The 18,157-nt window shown below is 57.6% G+C and overlaps 1 protein-coding gene across 14 annotated transcripts in view; it reads right to left on the minus strand.

Moving 5' to 3' along the window:
* Positions 1-18,157, minus strand: part of DLGAP2 (DLG associated protein 2) — a 699,343-nt gene that overhangs the window by 443,581 nt on the left and 237,605 nt on the right. The window lies entirely within an intron of this gene.

An 18,157-nucleotide genomic window follows, 5' to 3' on the forward strand; every position in this document is an offset into this window, starting at 1 on the left:
CGGAGGCACGGCGCTCCCCGGCATCTCAGAAGTTATAGCAGGAGAGGGAAGCCTTTCCCTCAAATGGCTCATGTGGCCTCCAGACGCCTCCTCTCCCAGGGGACTGTGCCAACACCAGGGCAGGGAGGGGTCGGCATGCGAGGGGATATGCCCACACCTGTCATGCAACCCCACCACCACCTCAGTGACAGCTCCTGGCAGAGAGGAACCCAGCATCTTCTGCTGCAGTGAAGCTCTGGGCCTCGTGGCTGGTGCTCTTTAAGGCACCGGGACCGTTCCTGCCTGGACACACCTCACCCCCTGAAACTCCAGGAGGAGGCGGGATCAAAGCCTGGAGAGGTGGTGTCCAGGGAGGCGGAGATCCCTGTAGGACCCCCCCCCCCCCACACACACACACGGCGACAACACCACTAAAGCCGGGGTGCCATCCAGCTGAGCAACTGCCTTTAAGGGAACGTGCGGAGTCGCCCCTGAGCTGAGACTATTTATAAACACCTTTGGCTCCATCATCATGTGTGCCCACGAAGAAAGAGGATGGCAGGAATCCAGTGCAAAGGAAGATGCCCGAAGCGGAGTCTCCACGTGGAGATAGTAAGGCAGCCATCCAGGCAGATTCCGTAATAAAACCTTCCAAAACTTCCCCTGTGCTCCTACAGGGCCCTGAGCAGGTCACCTGGAGGAGGCTAGGTTTCCACCGCGCCATTTACCGCTAATAGGTGGTAAGCGATAAGTGAACAGAGACTTCAGGTCACCCTATCATACCAGCAGCTACTGCGAGATGTGTGCTGTGGGTCAGCAGCACGGGCATCAGGGTGTCAGGGGTTCCTCCCAGTTCCCAGCCGAGGTCTGCAGCGACAGACGCGGGGCGAGTGGGCTGTGGGTTTGCTGCATCCCCTGGAGGCGCTGCTGGGGATCCCAGAGCACAGGGGCGGCCATGGGCTGGAATCCACACCCAGGCCAAGCAGAACTCTCCTTCCCCCCAGGCCAAACTGTGACTCTCCTTCCCTACGCAGGCTCAGGGGTAGTGAACCCGAGTCCACGTCGGCAACATGTGAGGTTCCTCAAGGAGCAGCCTGGGCCTGGCCATCGGGGCTTTGCACAGACCCGGCTCTGCAGCTTGCACACCCTTCTCAAACATCACAGACAACGCCTGCCTCAGCTTCTGGATGCGACGGGTGTCTCCATCTGGGGGATGTGTCCATTAGCCCCAGTGGGGCTAAGAGTGCCCTCCAGACCACGTCAGCTGGGCTCTCACAATGAGCATGTAGACGTGCAACCACTGTGCGTGCAAATCTCCCATGAGCCGCTCCACGTCCAGCAGCAGACATCCCTCGCGAGGGAGAGACACCCAGAGGAGGTAGCACAGGCCGGACCAGCCACAGGAAGACATAGGAGGATGGGCGAGGGGGGGCACAGGGGACCACAGGAGGCCATGGGAGCTACAGGAGGCTACAGGAAGACACAGGAGGCCGGGGGGAGGGGCCCACAGGGGACCATGGGAGGCCATGGGAGCCACAGGAGGCCATGGAGGTCACAGGAGGCCATGGGGGGGGGGGCACAGGAGGTCATGGGAGCCATAGGAGGCCACGGGAGGTCACAAGAGGCCGCAGCAGGGGGGCCACAGGGGACCATGGGAGGCCATGGGAGCCACAAGAGGCCATAGGAAGACACAGGAGGCTGGGGGGGGGGGGGCACAGGGGATCACGGGAGGCCATGGGAGCCACAGGAGGCCACAAAGGTCACAGGAGGCCATGGGGGGGCACAGGGGACCACGGGAGGCCACGGGAGCCACCAGAGGCCACAGGAGGCCACGGGAGGTCACAGGAGGCCATGGGGTGGGGCACAGGGGACCACGGGAGGCCATAGGAGCCACAGGAGGCCACGGAGGTCACAGGAGGCCACAGGAGGCCATGGAGTGCTGTCTGTGCAGGAGCTGGGGAACCTGGCGCAGACCTTCCGTGGGCCCAGCAGGAAGCAGACCCGCCCACCCCATGAGTCCTGCCAACACGGAAATGTTCCTTGTTTTACATCCAAGTCTCGGTGCTCTGCTGGTTAGCCTGAGAAACTGGTGCGATCGCGGGTCCTAAAACAACGGTGCTCGTCCTGGGGCCACGTGCCCAGCCCAGAGAGTCGGGTACTGTTGATCCTGATGTCCTGGAGTGCTCCTCGGGCCCAGACCCGGGTCCAGAGAGCCTGCGCCCTGGGTCACCGGCCGTCCCAGCATCCCCTGGCACCCAGACTCAGAGTCTGTCAGCACCTCAATGCCTCCCCTCTCCTACCAGGGAAACGGGGCGAGCCCACAAACACTACAGATCCAAGCACAGGACCAGCGTGAGTGGCCAGGCCACCTACCCTCAGACGTTCCACAGGCCACTCTGCGAGTGCGCCTTCTCCTCCACATGATGTGCTTAATGACGGTTTCCTTTCTGTAGCTTCTGGTCTCATGGGAAAGAGCACATCTGCAGCCGCGTCAACGGGCAGCTCTCAAGGCTTCTGGTCCACACTGGATGGTCAGGAGTCAGGTTTCAGGGGAGTCAGAGCTGTCCGTAGATGTCTGACTGCACAGGCTGGTGCCTCCAGCCGCACACTGCTCAAGAGTCAGCTGCACAGGTAGCCCTGTCATGAGGCCTGCAGATGGACACAGGGACACACGTGCATAGAATCGGTGCCTGTGTCCTGCAGGTTGCTCTGACCCCCAGCACCATGAGCCTGGTGTTCCTGGTGTTTCCACATCACAGGTGAAGCTGCGGAGACTTGGAGCTGCTGTGCAGTGAGCCCTACAATGTGTGGGGGACACGGCCCCAGTAGAAGGGCCAGTGGGCCTCCCCTAGGCAGAGGCAGGAGGGCACAGGGCAGACGTGGGGACCAGAGGTCGGTATGTGCAAGGGACACGTAGTGAGACAGGTCGTCTCCGGACACAGAGGCAGGCACGTGAGGCACAGAGGGTGGGGCCCAGGGATCTCAGGCAGCGCGGGGAGCCTCACTGATGGCCATGCAGTCCCTCCGAGATGGGGTGTGCAAGTCCTGAGGAGGGAGTGGCCCTGAGGGCGGCCCCCAGGTGTCCAGGAAGGGGTCGCTGGCGTGGATTTGTCCTCTGACACCATCAGATCCCTCCAGGCAGACAGCGGGCACTTATCCTGGGACACTGTCCTCCGAAGCTGTCAGGTCACCTGCATGGGTCACGCACACAGTGCCCTGGCTTCCCAAGCCAGCGCCGAGGGCAGGGCCCTAACAGCCACATCTACACTGCCTGGTCCTGCACCTCTGCTCCCTCGTTAGAAGTGAGAACTCTGGCTGAGGACTCTGTCGAGGATGCGTGAGGCCTGTGGACCCGGATGTCAACTCATGGACCGCCCGCCCCTTGATCTGACCTCACCTCCACCCACACGCGGTCCGTCTTGTTGACACGTGGCCGATGGGGGCAGACAGAGGCAGAGTCATCCCAGGGAGAGCCCGCGGCTCCCGGAGGCCGGACATCTAACCTCGGCATGTGGCCACAGGAGCCCAGGAGAGCCGGGGCGCGCTTCAGCCTGAGCCCAAAGACCCTGGAGCCCGGTGCAGCAAGGTGGGAGGGGATGGGTGCACGACCCCGCAGAGACGAGACACCGGCAGGCCCCGGCACTGGGGTTGTCTGCAGGACCTCGCAGCCCCCGGGCCTCCTGGTCCCTGTAACACATGAATTCACTTTCACGGGGCTGCGTGGGGAGTCAGGCCGAGACCCCCCGCACAGGGTGGGAAATGACCCCCTGGGAAGCGCAGTCTCAGCTCCCAAAGCTGGGATATAACACAACAGCGGCTGCCCAATATTCCAGACTCCTTGAGACCCTGAGCCGGGATCCCGGGGCAGCAGCGTGCGGTGTCCGACCCCCAGCTGCCGCGTGCACCCGTAGCACGCCCCTGGGGGCTCCCCGCATGCTCCCATGGTCCCGTGGAACTCCAAGGAAGACGGGAGTGCTGGGAGCCCCGCGGCTCTACCTCTGGTCCCCACGCAGAGCCAGGGAGGCCGGAGGCGGGAGGTCCGCGGGCCTGGGTCTCTCCGCCAGGCCCTCTCCCACCGCCGGCGTCACAAGGACTGTGTTTCACTTCATCAAACGGCAGCTTCTCCTTCCTTCCGTTTCCCACGGAGCATGTTGAACCCCTGGTGTCGGCATCAAAGGCACGGTCGCAACCCTTACAGAGGAAAGGCCACGAGCCATCGGCAGACAAGCCTGAGAGGACGACGCCCGGGTGCCCGAGGCTCTCCTGTGTGCGTGGCCCCGTCACAGCCCTGGGAGTCTGCGGGGCCTCAGAGCGAACATCCCTGATCCGCTCTCAGAGGACAGAGCAGAAACCAAGACACGGGCCGGGCGGCTAGTAGTGGGGACAACGCATAAACCGGTGGGGGGGAGCCCTGGGGCAGCATCACCCGTATCTACAGAAGGAAGAACCTCTCGCCGTCGTGGTCTGCTCTATTGCTGAACGACGGAAGTTCAGCGAAACTGAGAACTCAGGGGGCACCTGAGCATCCAGATCCGCACGAGCTGCCACCCAGACCCACCTGTGAGGATGAGAACGCCACGTCCTCCTGGGGCCCCGTAACCTGGCTTCAGGCTGCCCGCCGTCCTCGTCCGTCTTCCCGCCGGGGCCCCTGGACCCTGGGGTAGAAATCGCCCTCAGGATGAGGCCTGAGAGCAAGGCTGGGGGGGGAAGCCAGAGACCCAACGTCAGGACGGGAGGCCGTCCCCGCGGGCGCGTGCAGTCTTGGCCCCTAGACCTCAGGGGCCGTCCGCCCCGCTCACGCGTCCTGGGGTGTCACGTGCAGATCCCCTTTCTCGGGGGGCTTCTCCTCGTGACCCCGGCGACTGCCAGCAGACAGCAGAGGCGCCAAGAACTAGGCCAGGCTCGCACGTCACCTCCCAGGAGCCATGAGGTCCTGGTTCAACGACCCCACGTGGTACACGCCACAGGGCCACTTCACCCAAAGCTGTGACGTGAAACAGAGGCAGGTTTCCACAGAACATGAATCAGAGCTTTTAAAACCTCAATTGCCGTGATGCGCAGGAGGCGATGCAACGGAGGCCTGGCGGGGCCGTGCGAGGTCCCTCCTGGCGGGTGCGCCTCCCGGGGGCACCACGCGCGGCCTCTTCCGCCCGCCTGCAGGCACGCTTGCCCGCACGCGACGGACGAGGGGCTCAGGCCCGGAGATGAAGCATCCCACGCAGACCCACGAGGCCAGACCCGGGCTCAAGTGCAGCTCTGCTGGACTCTGGGGCCCTTCCCTGCGTGGCGACCGCCCGGTGGGACTGGCCGTCCTTCCTCTCCCACAGGCTGGTGTCGGACTCTCGAGGCCACTGCGTGGGGCCGGCCCCAGATACGACCCGGAGCGGCGGCTCCTGCGGGTGCTGGGAGGCCGCGTGGCTTGAGAGGGCAAGGCCCTCGGCCTCGGGGCTCTGGCGGGTACGGCGGCCAACAGGAGAGCGTGTGATGCGCGACGCGCCCTCAGTGACGCGGCCAGGGCTCAACGGGCACACACGGCATCTCGCTCCAACATTGGACCCGATCCTGTCGCCTTCGCACGCGGGGCAAAGGAGGGGCTCAGGGTTTGGGTGGTTCCACGTCACCGTCCTTACAGTTTGGCAGTTGAGGAAGCCGAAGCTGAGGTCCTCAGCGAGTTCACCCTCCTCTGCCCCCCGAAACAGGCCCTGCCGGGGACCCAGGCTGCCTGGGAAACCACCGTGCATTCCCAGCCCGTGGGCCACGGACACGCGCCCCAACCCTCGCTCCGTCACGGCCCCGTTACGCTTTCTGCAGATCGGAGTCTCGGCAAAACGCTCCGGGAAGCAGGTCCCAAATGCTCTAAATAATTCTCATGCCTGTGGAGAAATCAGCCAACTTCTGCCATTTTATGTAAATAATGCCGTCCCCCTCAGGTCATTCTTGGGCACATAGTCCAAGAGGGAAGGAGTAAATCACTGTGTGTGTTTTATTTATTTCGTTAAGGAATTCCATGGAAAAACACAAATATCTGCAGAACTCTATGTAGCTCGAGTGAGTTAGGTTAGCTAATGACATCACGGATCCAAACATTCAGGTCTGATGGGAAAACAAGCCCCAGAAGCCTCACAGCGACAGCAAACTACATGTCTAAGCTTCTTGTCTAAGAACGAAACTCAGTCATTGAGCCCACGGGACGGGAGCAGGACCCGTGCACACGCCCCGAATACGCGCATGCAGAGGCTGCGAGCTGAGCAGGGGCTTCCGAACGTGTCTCCGCTTGTGGTTGTGCCCAAACCAGGAGGAGGAAAAAAATCGGTAAATAGAGGAACCTTCTGAGAAACACTTTGCAGGAAACTATCAGCTTCCGATTTTGGCACTTTTGATGATGAACAGCTCCCCGTAGTCAGATGTTAAACCCCAAACCGGGGAAACGAGCAAGCCTAACACCGAATTTGTTGTAGCGCTAACCACAGATTTCTTTACACAGAACACCCCCAAATAAAAGTTAAATTCCTCAGAAGGACTCTTTTCATCTTTCAGAAAACACAGCCCCCCCCACCGCACCCGCCCCCAAAGCCCCCGAGAACAAGTCTCTATGAATAGAACCAGAACCCATTCTGCGGAGAAGAGGAAACCACAGCAACGGTAATGGAAATAAATTATTAAAGTTTTGTTTCTTAAATATTATAATGATTTTTTGCCGCCTGCCAGCCTGCTACCACGATTCGCTGGTTGCCATAGCGACATTCTGTTCATTCCCGATACGTTTCCAGAAAGACTGTGCGCCCTTCACAATCCAATCTAGGAGCTGCCCTGGGTCCCAGGGCTCGAGCGGTTCCTTGGTCATCGGGGCTCCACTCACTAGTGTTAGGGCACCTCCCCATCACCCCCCAGGGGCTCCCCCCGACTCCCTCCCTGCAGGCCAGACCCACACAGTTCATCATCCCCATACTAATGCACCCGCACGCAGGGAGGTGACGGAGGCACGCGCGACAGCCCACGCGCGACAGCCCGACCTCGCAGACACGTCGGAGGGAGGCATGTGGTGACCAGGAACCTCAGGTCAGAGAATACGAAGTAACGTTGCCCAAAGCCATTAGCCGGTCAGCAGGGAGAGACAAGAGCCCGCCTCAGATGTGCTGGGAATCCACATCACCTGCATCTCTGTTTTTGTATTTTTGAACAACCCAAAATGACAAAACACAACATGAAGTGTCGTGTCACCATCACAGAAATGCAAACAACGACGCACCTTGTGTGCGTTTCCTTGTTGGTAAATACACACGCGTACGAAGCTGAGGTCTGACCAAACAAGAACTCTACAACAGGATGTAAGCAGATTCACCGATTATGTCAATTTACATTTCTCTTAATAGGCTCACATATTTGCTTAACCCAGGCATTCCTCAGTTTGCTGTAGAGACAGGCATCTGGGGGGAGGCAAGGGGTCCCAATACCGACACTGGATGAATGACAGCACTTCCCGTCTCCTGCTGGACCTGCCCCACCTGGGGTTTTACAGGATGTCTCCCAGGGATGCTCACAGCCTCCCAGGAACAGCATCAGGACCAAGCCCATCTATGCTTCCAACTACCAGGTGAAGTACCCGGAAGGAAGTACCTTCCTCCAACTACCAGGTGAAGTACCGGGTTCCCAGAACAGGTGAACCTCCCCAGTTAGGCCAGTAAATCACCGAGTGGTGGTTCCCAGGTAAGCATGATCTTTGCCACCCTCTGGTTCTGCCTCTCAGCCCTCACCCTCCTTCCAGGGTCAACCCAGAGGCCGCCTCCCCCAGGAGATGCCCTGGCCGAGCCAGTCCATCCTCCGCATGAGGCCTGGGATGGAGCCACCGCCGCCAACACTGCCCTCCTCTGCGCTCCATCCTCTAGACCCTTGTGCAGACTCTCCATTAACAGCATGGCCTGTACCACCTCACCCTGTGGTCGCCGGAAGGATTTCCCTCTCCTATTATCCTTGAGGTCAGGGGCGCAGGTCACTAGAGTGTGACCATCCCACCGCCCTGGACGTGGCTCTAATGTAATGTGAGTCCTCGTGTTTGCAGCAAGAAGGAGAGAGAGGAGAGAAGAAAGGGGAGGGAAGAAAAGGTGAGCGATCCCTTGGCAGGAGGGGCCCCTGGGACACACAGCTCTGAGAGTCTCTCCTACGAACGTGGGGGTGCAGCTGGGGCCCGGGGTCAAGGGGGCCAGCACTCCCTGGAGCACGGCGCCCTGCACAAGTACCTCAGGGCTGAGTCAGCAGGCCTGGGGAGGCCTGCCCTCATTTGTGGGAAGTGTGTGGTAAGGGTGGGCGCCGGCCTGGTCTACCCCTGTGCTTCCTTGGAGGGCACGCCGGGCAGGCAGGCAGGACATGAGCCTGCACCCTGTGGTGCATGGACCACAGACATACATGTGTGCACTGCCCTTTAACTCACTTGCTCTCAGGAGCACCCAGCGTGTCAGGGTTAGAGCACAAGGTCACTGAGCATCCCAGCCCAGAGGAGAGCGGGTCCAGGCCCAGGGAAGGGCCGCTTGCGCAGGGTGTGGCTGGTGCGTGAGCAGGGTGGGCCCAGGCCCCTCACCAACCCCACCGCAGTCTACATCCCCTACTTGGCCCCTCTACTGACTCCCCCACTACACCATCCCACACAGACGGGCATCAACATCAATAAAGCCTGTGCCGGCACTTTGACAACCCGCGGGTTTCTCCGCATACACCCGAGGCCCTTGACCACCTTCAATCAAGCACAGAAGAATCCTCTACCCTGAGAGGATGAGGCCGCATCAAACACGGGCAAGTGCTCCTTTTGGCTGAGTACCACTCAGAGGAGCCATCTCCACATCCCAGAGCAGCCTGCCTCCCGGGAGGGACAGTGGTAGGAATGAAGGCACCCTGCGTGCTGGGTCTGCAGCCCTGACGCCCCGACCCCGCCACGCCCATGCCACCCAGGACTGTGCCCGGGGGGATGCCCTGACCCTGCGGCCCCCTCACTGCCCAGGACCATCCCCGGGCACTTTCATACCAGCCCATCCTCCTACAAAGCACAAACATCAAGGTCCTCTCAGCCTATAGTAGAAACTGTCAGAAGCACATGAAGAACGCAGCTTCTTTCCATCCCCTCCACAGAATTACTGAGAAGTCCGTAAAACTCTGCGCTTGAAAGGAGTTTCTGAGAACACAGTGAGGATTTCAGCACAAACATGTTCTTAGATGTTATTACATGGAACAGTGAAAAATTCAAAGGAATTTAACTATCAAGAACAGGGACTTGAAAAAAAATAATTGAAAAAAATTGAAAAAAATAATTGCCGGTATGTGAAATATTATGCAGCTACTAAGAACACTGAAAATATTTGCACAGACACATTTACAACGTATGATTCATATTTAAAAGTTGGTTAAAATGGCACACATCCCAGAAACTCAAGTCTGCATCCTCAAAGTATACAGACAAGGTCACGTGCATGGGTCCGTGTCCACACAGGTCTGTGTGTACTTGGGTCTGTGTCCATGTGGGTCTGTGTGCATGTGGGTCTGTGCATGCACATCTGTGTCCACACAAGTCTGTGGGGGGGTCTGTGTACATGCACATCTGTCTACACGTGTGTCCACACCTATCTGTGCCCACGTGTCTATGTCTACCCGTGTCTGTGGCTGTGTGTACAGTGGAAGCAAACGTGGCAAAGTACCAACAGTGCTAGTTTCCAAGCATCCAGACAGAATGCTAGCCTCATTCCTCTTTCTAAATATCCTGTATTTCCCACAGGAAACACTATTTACCTAACCAGAGAGACAAACATAATTAACCTAACTTTGACTAATAAAATAAAAAGGTAAGTTCCATCCTCTTATGGCGTTAGATGAGGTGACGAGAAAGAGAGGACCCCTCATCTCCGCTGACAGGCCCCTGCCTGGGGTACCCTGCATGGCGATCGAGGGCTGGGGGGAAGCACCCGCCTCTCCGTGTGCACTGAAGTCAGAGGCAGAAGAGGCCTTCGCACCCAACATCTAAATTTTTAACGGTACTCACAGTGTCACTACAAATTTTTTCCCAGTAATTTAAGAGATAATGAATATAAAATCCTTACACTATAAAAACTCAGAGAGACATTCAATAGTCTTTTAACAAATTACTGATGACATCCTCCTCAGAATCGTTCCCCTAAGATACATTTGTGGGAACTCACCCTAAAACGGGGATGACTTCACAATGACAGATGGAGAGCCTTGTCAATGTCTCATCAACCTCATTGGGGATATTCAATAATTTATTGCATTTCTTGAAAAACTGAGTTCTGGTTGTGACTCAAATAGTAACATCACTGCGATTTTTCTACCTTCGCTCTGTTCGTGTCAGTTTAATACAGTCGTGAAAATCACTTACTCATATTTATGGGCACGTTGAATTTTAAAGTCAGAGAGTCCCTAGGAGAATATATAATTCGAGCTCCTCACTTTACAGAGAAAAGGAGAGACCAAGAGGGGAAGGAGCATGTGCCCCAGGACTGTCAGCTCCAGGGCAGAGCCCGAGGACCCACGTGCAGCCCTGCGCTGGGCCACCACATCCCTGCTGCTATGGTGGCACCTGGGTGCACGGCCCAGGAAAGCACACAACATGCCCACTGCTGTACTCGGCTGGTAAAAGTCATTTCCCACAGAGAAGGCAGGTTGGTCATGCAGGGGCAAGGGCCTCATGGGGAGTTATGGCTCCTCCCTCATGTCAGGGAGGAGCTAAGTGGACAGGGCTTATGGACTGGAGATTTCAGAATCACTGGTTACACCAACAAAAAGAGGCCCAGGGCAAAGCAGAAAGATTAAGGCGGAAGTAGGTTCAGATTCTACCCCCTTTACTTACTTCCTGCAAGATCCAGGACAATGATTTCAATGATGTCATGTCAGCCTTTGTGGTCTGCTTTGTAAAACACAGATGATGACCTCAGAAGACCAAGGACTACATGAGAACACACACTAGGCATATTCTGAGCAACCGGCACAAGCTACAGATGCTTTCTCACTCAGGTGTCAAGCCAATGCTCCTAAGTGCATTTTACTTTGTAGGTTAAGAACGTGAGCCTTAGGGAGCAGGACAACTTCCCCAGGCCCCAAACATAACTCGGCAGGGTAGGTCCCTGCCCCTGACCTGCACACAGTACCTGTAACTATGTAGAGCCCACCCCAAGGGTCTTAAAGGTCTTAAGGGTCTTAAGGGTGTTCGATTTTCAAGCACAAGGGAAAGTGTAAATTCTATCTCCTAATACAGGATAGATATGTAGATAGATGGAATAAAACGGAGAGCCAGAAAAAAAAAAAAAAAACCTTATAAGTGATTTTCAACAGAGATGCCAAGACAATTCTCTGGGCAACGCAGTCTTCTCAACACATGGTGCTCAAACAACTAGAAACTGACATGCAGAAAATGCATCTAGGTTCTTACCTCACACCCTATGGAAAACCCATTCAAGATGGATCACAGGCCTAGCATGAAACTCAGAATAGAGCAAAGTCACAGAGTAGTCTCTGTGACCACAGATTCAGCAACGTTTTCTTATATATGAAACAAAAAGCACAAGTGATAAAAGAGCGAAATAGGTCAGCTGGGCTTTGTCAAAATTCACAATTCCTGTGCTGCAAACATACTGTCAAGAGAGTTGACATCTATCCACAAAATGGGAGCAAAGTTTCACCAATGAGGGACACCTGGGGGGCTCAGTGGTTGAGTGTCTGCCTTCGGCTCAGGGCGTGATCCCAGGGTCCCGGGATTGAGTCCCGCATTAGACTTCCTGCATGGAGCCTGCTTCTCCCTTTGCCTGTGTCTCTGCCTCTCTGTGTGTCTCTCCTAAATAAGTAAAATATTTAAAAAGTATATTCACCAATGATAAACCAGTAAGAAACCTGCATCCAAAAAATATCAATCATTCCTACTACTCAATAGCAACAAGATAAATAACCCAAAATTTTAAATGGGCAAAGAATCTGAATAGACATTTCTCCAAAGAAGGCGTATAAATGTCTGCTAAGCACAAGAAAAGATGCTCAACATGAAATGCAAACCGAAACTACGAAAAGATACCTCTCAGTGCACGTCACCCTTTCTGATATTTCCCACACATTTCTTCTCCTTTCCCTTATACTCCCTTTCACTATTATTTATATTCCCCAAATGAATGAGAACATACACTATTTGTACATGCACTGGCGGGGGGGGGGGGCACTTGAAGGGATGAGCACTGGGTGTTATTTTGTATGTTGGTAAATTGAACACCGATAAAAAAAAATTATTAAAAAAAAAGAAAAGAAAAGATACCTCTCTGCACTCACAGGATAGAAAGACAGATAATAACAAGCATTAGCAAAAGTGTGGAGGAATCAGAACGCTCTTACACGGCTGGTGGGAACCTAAAACGGCTGAGAGCGTTTGGGGGCATTCCACGATACCAGAGTTACTCTGTGACGCAGCCATCAGTCTCCCCACTCACACCCAAGAGAACTGAAATTGTGTGTCCACATACATGCTGTTCATAGGAGTGTATTTTAACATAGAAAAAAAAAACCTGGAAATACAATGTCTCTTAGTTGATAAATGGATAAATAAAACATGCTATACCTTATACAATGTCATTTTACTTGGTACTAAAGAACTACTGACATGGTCCTAAAACACATATGAGCCTTGAAGCCTCAGTAGGTCAAAGAAGCCATTTCAAGGATCCTGTATAATATGACTCCTTCTCTACCAAATGCCCCAAGTAGGCTAAATTATGGAGACAATATGTAGGCTGGTGGTTGCTGGGGGGCTGGGAGGGGAGAGAGTGGGCAACGACTACGGAATCCATGACTTCTTTTGCGGGAGGTGAAAACGTTCTGGAATTAGCGCGGTGACGGTTGCCAACCCCGTGGATAGGCTAAAATCTAGAGAACTGTGGGTTTGGAATGCGTGGATTGCATGGATTGCTCTTCACTCAGCAGAAGAGCAGACGCACACAGGCCTTTCCAATCTCGCACACCGTGCTGTACACCTGCCGTGTGGATGACGAACCGACAGGAACGGTTGGGCGGAAACCAAAGGCAATTTCAGTGGGGACCCCAGAGCCAGCAGGAAGCTCAGCAAACTAGACGTCCCACATCCCACGAGCATGTCTGATCATCAGGAGCCGAATGGAGGTTACGTGGCCTTCCCATCCGTAAACCTGCCTCAGGCAGGACTTGAACGTGAGGTGGAGCGCGGGCGGCCCGCCTACCCGTTGGTGCCAGCCCGGGCCTCGGGTCACTGCGATGGGGACGATGGAGACGGAGCGTCACAGCCAGTGAGCCCGCGGGTCCCTGGGGCCGCTCTGCAACGTTCGACCTTCTCCAGCAGAGGCTGCTGCGCCACGCCGGCACCCTGTCTGCGCTCACCCAGAGCCCCACGCACACGCACACGGCAGCTGGGAAACCGGCTGGGGACTTAGGTCACAAATTCAAACCAAAAAAAAAGAAACTGCTTCCGGCCTAGACACGAAGTAGAGAGTGCACTGTGGTAAGACACACATTTTGACATTTTTATGGAAAACAGCAAAGCAAGTGTCTTTATGACGCACAGATTCCATTCCACCCAAATTAGAGACTGCATTAAAGGTAGAAAAAAATGAAAGCAGTGGGGAAATACGAGTAATTAAACTCACGTTACACTTCAAAAATAATGTTTCTGTTAATAAATGCCTGGCTTTATCCTATTTGCCACTAATTTACTAGTGACTGGACACTTTTATACTGCTGGGTTGCTTTTCATTATTTTTAATAGAAAAATCTTCCATAAAATTGGATAGCATGTTTCTTGCAGACTCTCCTCCGCTCCCTCTTTTGCCAATGAAAACCAAGAAGGGTCCACCTCCTTAACCCTCCACTCGACAAGGTAGAGCCAGCATCATGACGCCCGGTGGATCCTGGGCCGCGAGCTCCTCCAAGGGGCCCAGAGTCCCCGCACCCCTTGTCCTGACAAGTGCCATTGAGCACTAATCCTGCCCCTCTCTCCTGGGGGCAGGAGGGAAGAGGGAGCCAAGCAGAAAGCTCTGTCCCAGGAGCTGACCTCTGAGGGGAACCAGGGACAGAACCAGGATGTTCACTTCTCAGAGGGCAGGTAATAGGACAGACAAGGCGGTGCTGGGCTGGACACGCATCGGACGCCTCAGACGGTGGCAGCAGCCTCAGGGGAGGGACAGTGGCGGCAGCAGTGAGCAGCACACAGGGCTGGGCTGGGCCAGGTGTAGACCAGGGACACCTGCAGGGCTGAGCCGGGCTGACACCTGCAGGGACACCTGGGTGAGGGGCAGCCACGCCCAGCATGATGAGGCAATGACAGGGAGGCCGGGTGCCTGGAGCCCAGGAGAAGCAAAGGAGGCGCCAAGGCTGGCGTGGGGCAGGACCACCTACAGGCCCCGAGGCCCCGGGCACGTTGGCTCCCCCATCGTGAGATGAGAGGCCCCTGGGGTTTGTTCAAAGGCTGTGGATCCTGCCGTGTTGCCGAAGGGCCCTGGGGCCGCTGGGCCAAGAAGCCAGGGGAGGGACAGCGGCGGCGAGGACGCGATCCACAGAGGGTGGGCACGCGGAGGGAGGGTGGAATTAGATCCAGCCGGATCCCCCATGGGCAGGGTGTCTGCACCTCGTTAACCTTAGCTGGTCGACCTCGGCTGACCTGGTCACTTCGCCTCAGATAACTTTTCCTAACCTTAGTTAATAGCTTCGCTGTGGGTAGTTAACCCCGGTTGATACACTTAACCTCGGCTGGCCAAGGTTCGTGGACGTGACTAACGCTAGCTAACGGCAGCTCTGAGATTTACCACGAGTTGGCGACAGTCACGGAGGCAGCACAGCCGAGAGGCGGTCGGGGAGCCCGGAGCCGGGGTTCACGCGGGACGTCTGCGCGAGGATGGGGTGTGCTGGGGGTGAACACAGCCGGGCGTCCGCGTGAAAGCCGCACTGCCAGGCGCCCTCACCGGGGAGTGGGGGGGGCGGGTACCCAGGCTGAGCGCAGAGAGGGGCCCCAGCGAGGCCAGCGAAGGAGGGCCGGGCAGGAGGCCGCGGGAACACATGGCCGGCAAACTAGGGACCACGCTGGGGTTGGCAGCGGGGAGACCACGGGGACCCCTCAGGCCGGGCGGTGAGAGGTGAGGGCCCGTGGCTCGTGGTTGTGCGTTGGGGGCACAGAACACGGACCTGGGCAGCCCCAGTGGTGCAGCGGTTTGGCGCCGCCTGCAGCCTGGGGAGTGATCCTGGGGACCCGGGATCGAGTCCCGCATCGGGTTCCCTGCATGGAGCCTGCTTCTCTCTCTGCCTGTGTCTCTGCCTCTCTCTCTCTCTGTGTCTATGAATAAATAAATAAAATCTTAAAAAAAAAAAAAAACGGGGACCTGACCTTGCTGTGTTTCAGGCTCCGGGGTCAGCAGTTCCCCAAAAAAGTCGGGCTGAGCCTCCATTCTGCACAGAGCGCCGGCTAGAAAGGGCCAAACGGACAGGACGGAGCACACCCCTCCTGAGACCCTAGGTGGAGGGCGCAGCTGCCCACGGGTCGCCTCGGCTGGGGGGGGTCCCTCGGCCTCCAGCTCCTGGAGGACAGGGATGAGGCCGGGAGAGCCCCCGGGACTGTGGGATGCGGGATGCGTGCCCTCCTCCCCACGGCTCCCAGCCCTCGCGGGGGGGCCTCCTCTAGGGGCAGGTGCGCGGGACGCAGAGGGGGCCGGGCCACCTCCTCACTGGGAGCGGGACTGACCGGGCCGGCGCCCACGCCCACTCTGTCCCGGCACACCCGCCCCAGCCCGCCTGGCCCTGCCGCCCCCGACGGACCCCCGCCTCCACTGCGGCTCTTCCCCGCCAGCCAAGGTCATCCTCGCCGCCAGCTGCCAGGTCTCCCTGGGCGGTCACCGTCCTGAGGACACCCTCGCACTGGGGTCCAGCAACGCCCTGTCATGCGTCTGTGATGCTTTCCCCTCCCGTCAGGCAGGAATCTCTCATGCGTCTCTCAAAATGCCAGGAAAGAGCCCAACTTTGGGCCTTCCCTGACACGGCGGGTGGAGCCTCTTGCGTCTCTCCCGCAGCAGCGGGCTCTGTCGCCCTGTCCTGCCGTCAGCGGCCGTGTCTCCTGGGGCTGCACCCGGGCCCACTGCTCTCACCAAGGGGCACCCTGCTCCCCTCCTCCACGTCCCACGCGCCCTCCATCCCCCGCAAAGCACCCGTCTGGGCGCTGCTGTCCTGTGAGGCCTCAGTTTCACAAGATGGTGAGTCATCAGACAGGGATTCGGGGTCAGAAATTAAACCCTACGCGGCCGAGAAGAGCCTGAGACCTCCAAGGAATCCAGCGGGGATCGGGTTTCGCAGGAGCCACGACACTGCTGTGCCCGGGGGCGGCGGCGGGCACGCTGTGGGCCCTGCATTTCCCCGTCGGGTGAGCGGTCAGGCCCCTGGCGTGCAGCGGACAAACCACCTGTGTGGGGTGGAGCCCGTCTGGGAAACCACGGACTTGGGCTGGTCAGTGCACCCGCTCCGCCCGCCCAGGGTCCCCGCCTGCGGCCACAGAGGCCCTGCCTGGCATGGCGGGGTCCCCCAGCTTCACAAGCCAGGGGGACGGCTCCATCTAGGGGACACACAGACGTGGCAACAGCCGACTCTCCCAGGATCTGTTTTCTGTCCTTAAATTCCCACAGACTGTGTTCATTCTCAGGACAGGTGCGGAAGTCACTGAGGCCCTCCCTAATGGGTGGGGGTCCAGCGGACCCACAGCGAGGCCTCAGAGGACCTTGACCCTTGGGAGGACCTGAGCGACAACTGCAAATACACCCAGCCCTCCAGCAAGGGAGCACAAGGGCCCGCCCAAGAGGTCCCTCCCAGGGAGGCCAGCACTTCCCAACAATGCTCCCCAGACAAGCACCTGCCTCCCCGCCCCCCACCCTGCCCCTGGGCAAGGTTCCCAGCTCCTAGGGAAAGGCCAGGGCCAGGGGCAGGCTCATCTGTTTATCTGGGGTCTCAGGGATCCAGATGTGAGGCTGGAATCAGCATCACTGTCCGGCCGTCGCACCTGCAGCCACAAGCCATGGCATGTGGTTTAAGGGGGGGGGGGGACCTCTGAGCACATTTATGGCAACAAGAGGGGATCTGAAGGGTGAGCAGACGCCGGCAACCATGGGCACGCACTTTGCACACTTTGCAACAGCCCATGTGGGGACGGGGGCGGGCCCTGGCTGAGGCTGGGGGCCTGCAAGACAGCACCGCGTGGGGCAGCTCAGCCTGGACTCCCCCCACCCCCACCCTCCAGGCAGGGATGGAGGGCCAGCCCCCCTGCCCAGCCACAGGCTGTGGACCCACACTCTTAAGGTAGTTCTCGCAGAGGAGCTGGACTCACGAGGGGAGCAGCCTTGAAACATCAGGTGAACCAGGGGCGCCTGAGGGGCTGAGCGTCCCACCCTTGGTGTCAGCTCAGGTCCTGAGCCCAGGGTCCTGGGATCCAGCCCTGTGTCAGGCTCCACGCCCTGCGGCGAATGTGCTGGAGACACTCTCGGCCCCGCCCCCGACCCATGTGTTGCTCTTTCTCTCAAATAAATAAAATCAAGTCAACGAGATACAGACAATGACTGTTACTCTCTCAAAACCCACATGATCCCAAGGTCTCAGTCACGTTTTATAGGTACATTTTACTTTATTTTACTTAAAGATTTTACGTATTTGTTCATGAGAGACACAGAGAGAGACAGAGACACAGGCAGAGGGAGAAGCAGGCTCCCTGTGGGGACCCTGATGCAGGACTCGATCCCAGGACCCCAGGGTCATGACCTGAGCCGAAGGCAGATGCTCAACCACGGAGCCCCCGGGGTGTCCCAATTTACGTTTCATTTTAAATGAACTGTTTTCAACGGTCGAGGATAGGTTTCTCCCTAAAGGAGATTAGCTCTGTGCCATTCCCCAGATTCAGGGGGCAGTCCGACCACCTCTCACTCTGTCCTGAGCATAGTCGGGGCGGTGGAGGCGTGGGCATGCCCTGCCTACTGAGGGACCCTCTGCCCGTGCGGAGGAGCGCACACCAGCCCTGAGGGGGCGGCGGCGGAAGGCTATTCACCCTAGAAGGAAAGGTGGGTCCTGGAGTAGGGGCAGGAGCAGCACTCCCCGAGGCCCACGGCCCCCAGACACAGCCCCTCTGAGATGGTCCCCGTGGCTCCCT

The sequence above is a fragment of the Canis lupus genome, chromosome 36 (assembly GCF_048164855.1).
Source record: "Canis lupus baileyi chromosome 36, mCanLup2.hap1, whole genome shotgun sequence".
Taxonomy (NCBI): domain Eukaryota; kingdom Metazoa; phylum Chordata; class Mammalia; order Carnivora; family Canidae; genus Canis; species Canis lupus.